Source organism: Dama dama, chromosome X, assembly GCF_033118175.1.
Source record: "Dama dama isolate Ldn47 chromosome X, ASM3311817v1, whole genome shotgun sequence".
Classification (NCBI taxonomy): Eukaryota; Metazoa; Chordata; class Mammalia; order Artiodactyla; family Cervidae; genus Dama; species Dama dama.
In genome coordinates, this window is record NC_083714.1 from 111,573,209 (window position 1) to 111,577,375 (window position 4,167).

At 38.3% G+C, this 4,167-nt stretch overlaps 1 non-coding gene across 1 annotated transcript; it reads left to right on the forward strand.

Moving 5' to 3' along the window:
• The first annotated feature begins 3,420 nt into the window (after positions 1–3,420).
• LOC133053299 (U6 spliceosomal RNA) lies at positions 3,421–3,525 on the forward strand. Its single transcript, XR_009692222.1, has one exon. It is a non-coding gene; the product is annotated as a U6 spliceosomal RNA (small nuclear RNA).
• Positions 3,526–4,167: the final 642 nt, after the last annotated feature.

Genomic DNA, 4,167 nt, shown 5'->3' on the forward strand with positions numbered 1-4,167 from the left:
ACAATAATGACTCATCAAATACAGAATATCAATAAAGAGACAAAATATATTTTAAAAGGACTATTTTCAAATTCTAGAGTTTAAAGCTACAATAACTGAAATGAGAAATTCACTCATTTCAGGGATTCAAACATTTAAACTGGCAGAAGAAAGAATCAGCAAACTTGAAGGTAAATCAGTGGAAATTGTCCAATCCAAAGAACAGAAAGAAAACATACTGAAGAAACTTTAGCAAAATTTGAGAGCTCTGAAACACATCATAAAGTGTACTGACATATGTGTTCTTGGAGTTCAAGTAGAGAAACAAAAAGGGACAGAAAGAAACTTTTGAAGACATAATGGCTAAAATTGTTTGTTGTTGTTGTTCACTCACTAACTCATGTCCAACTCTTTGCAACCCCATGGACTGCAGCAGGCCACACTTCCCTGTCCTTCACCATCTCCCAGAGCTTGCTCAAATACATGTCCATTGAGTCAGTGATGCCATCCAACCATCTCATCCTGTCATCCCTTTCTCCTCCTGCCATCAATCTTTCCCAGCATCAGGGTCGTTTGCAATGAATTGGCTCTTCACATCAGGCACACAAAGTATTGGAGCTTAAGCTTCTGCATCAGTCTTTCCAATGAATGTTTAGGGTTGATTTCCTTTAGGATTGACTGGTTTGATCTCTTTGGTGTCCAAAGGACTCGCAAGAGTCTTCTCCAGCACCACAGTTCAAAAGCATCAATCCTTCATCACTCAGCCTTCTTTATGGTCCAACTCTCACATCAGTACATGATTAATGGAAAAACCATAGCTTTAACTATACAAAACTCTGTCAGTAAGTGATGTCTCTGCTTTTTAATATGCTGTCTATGTTTGTCATAGATTTTCTTCCAAGGAGTAAGCATCTTTTAATTTTGTGGCTGGAGTCATCATCCACGGTTTATTTTGGAGCCCCCCAAAATAAAATCTGCCACTGTTTCTACTTTTTCCCCTTCTATTTGCCATGAAGTGATGGGACTGCATGCCGTGTTCTTCGTTTTTTCAATGCTGAGTTTTTTTTTGTTTGTTTGTTTTTTCATTTATTTTTATTAGTTGGAGGCTAATTACTTTACAATATTGTAGTGGGTTTTGTCATACATTGACATGCACTTGTCTCCTGTGAATGCTGAGTTTTAAGCCAGCTTTTTCACTCTCCTCTTTCACCCTCATCAAGAGGCTCCTAAGTTCCTCTTTGTTTTCTGCCATTAGAGTGGTATCTGAGCTTATTCATATTTCTCCTGGCAATCTTGATTCCAGCTTGTGATTCATCCAGCCTGGCATTTCACATGACGTACTTTGCATAGAAGTTAAATAAGCAAGGTGACAATATACAGCCTTGACATTCTCCTTTCCCAATTTTGAACCAGTCCATTGTTCCATGTCCAGTTCTAACTGTTGCTTCTTGACCTGCATACAGGTTTCTCAGGAGGCAGATAAGGTGGTCTGGTATTTCCATCTCTTCCAGAATTTTCCACAGTGTGTTGTGATCCACACAGTCAAAGGCTTTCACATAGTCAATGAAGCACAAGTAATTTTTTTTAATTCCCTTGCTTTTTCGATGATCCAACAGATGTTGGCAATTTGATCTCTGGTTCCTCTGCCTTTTCTAAATCCAGCTTGTACATTTGGAAGTTCTTAGCTGATATATTATTGAAGCCTAGCTTGAAGGATTTTGAGCATCACCCTGCTAGTGTGTGAAATGAGTGCAAATGTACAGTACTCTGAACATTCTTTGGCATTGTCTTTCTTTTGGATTGGAATGAAAACCGACCTTTTCCAGTTCTGTGGCTATTGCTGAATTTCCAAATTTTCTGGCATACTGAGTGCAGCACTTTCACAGCATGATCTTTTAGGATATGAAATAGCTCAGCCAGAATTCCATCAACTCCACTAGCTTTGTTCATAGTTATGCTTCCCAAGGCCCACTTGACTTCACACTACATGATGTCTGGCTCCAGGCAACTGACCACACCATCATGGTTATCTGGCTCATAACGACCTTTTTTGTATAGTTCTTCTGTGTATTCCTGCTTCCTCTTCTTCATCTCTTCTGCTTCCATTGTCCTTGCTGTTTCTGTCCTTTATTGTGCCCATTTTTGCATGAAATGTTCCCTTGGTATCTCCAATTTTCTTGAAGAGATCGCTAGTCTTTCCCATTCTATTGTTTTCCTCTATTTCTTTGGACTGTTCACTTAAGAAAGCTTTCTTATCTCTCCTTGCTATTCTCTGGAACTCTGCATACCTTGATTAAAAAAAAAAAACATTAATCTACACATTCAAAAAGCTCAATGAACTCCAAACAGAGGGAAAAAAATCCACACTGATATACATCATAGTCAAAGTGCTGAAAGCCAAAAAAAAAAAAAAGAGAGAGAGAAAATATAGAGTAGCAAGATAAAAACAATCCACCACATACAATGGGGAACGGACTCAATAGTGTAACATCAAAAAGCCCATGGTGAAAGCCCAGAAAGCAGTAGAGTGAAATGTTCAAAGTTGTTGTTGTTTAGTCAATAAGTCATGTCCAACTCTTTTGTGATTCCATGGACTGTAGCCCTCAGACTACTCTGTCCATGGGATTTCCCAGGCAGGAACACTGGAGTGAGTTGTCATTATTTCCCCAGGGGATCTTCCTGACCTAGGGATTGAACCCTCACCTTCTGCACTGACAGGGGAATTCTTTACCACTGAGCCACCAGGGAAGCCCATACTAGAGGTACTGAAAAAAGAAAAAAAATCAACCAAGAATCCCATATCCAGCAAAACTATATTTCAAAAATGAATGTAAAATAAAGACACTACCAGATAAAGATGATTTGCCTTATAAAGAATACTAAAGGAAATTCTTCAGGCTGAAAAGAAATGGCACTAGACAGTAATTCATAGCCACACAAAGAAATAAAGAGCATGAGTAAAGGTAATTATGTAGTTCAATAAAAGAGATAGTATAAAGAGAGTTTTTCTCTTTTCTTCTCAACATATTTAAAAAAGAATCGCATAAAGAATAGTTATAATTGGAGGAATATAGCATATAAAGAAGCAATATATATGACAATAATATTGCAAAGGGGGGGAGAAGGAATAGAGCTATATTGGAGCAGTTTCTATATTTTACTGAAATGAAGTTAGAATTATCTGAAATAGATTGCTTTTAGTTAAGAAGCATATTGTAATTCCTCCAGAAGAACCACTAAGGAAACCATTCCAAAAATATAATTAAAAGCAAAAAACAAAGACATTTAAAGAGTACACCAGAAAAAAATTATTTAATACAAAAAAAAAAAGGTAGTAAAGAAGGAATACAGGAACAAAAAGACATGATACACAGGGAATAAATAAAAATTGAGAGATATGATACAAATACATAAAAACCTACATTAAAAGTAAATTATTATGTGCACTTTGTCATCACATACACAAAAATGGCAATGAGATGGAAAAGATTAGCCTGGCCCCTGTGCAAGGATGATATGCAAATTCATAGTGTTCCATATTTTTTTGAGTGAAAAGCCTAATCCTGAATTATTACATAATGCATGGTTCTCTTTACATAACATTTTTGAAATGACAAAATTTTAGAAATAGAGGTCAGGTTAGTGTCTGCCAAGGGTCAGGGAGGGGCAAGGGTGGTGGTGGCAGGGAAGTGGGAGTGATTATAAGAGAGCAACAGGAGCGATCTTGCAGTGTTGGAACTGCTCAGTACCGTAGCTGGTGATGAAATTGTATAGCACTTAATAAAAACCCACAACCTTCCACTCCACGCCCTACACACACACATACAAAATGAGTATAAATAAAACTAGGAAAATCTGACTAAGAGCTGTGGATCTTATCAATGTCAATATCCAGGTTATATTATTACAACTTAGTTTTGCAAAACGCTGTGCTGTGCTGTACTTAGTCACTCAGCTGTGTCCAACTCTTTGCAACCCCGTGGACTGCAGCCTCTAGACTCCTCTGTCCATGGGGATTCTCCAGGCAAGAATACAGGAGTAGGTTGACACGCCCTCCTCCAGGGGATCTTCCCAGCCCAGGGATCGAACCCAAGTCTCCCACATTGCAGGCAGGTTCTTTACTGTCTGAGTCACAAGGGAAGCCCAAGAACACTGGAGTGGATAGTCTATCCCTTCTCCAGGGGATTT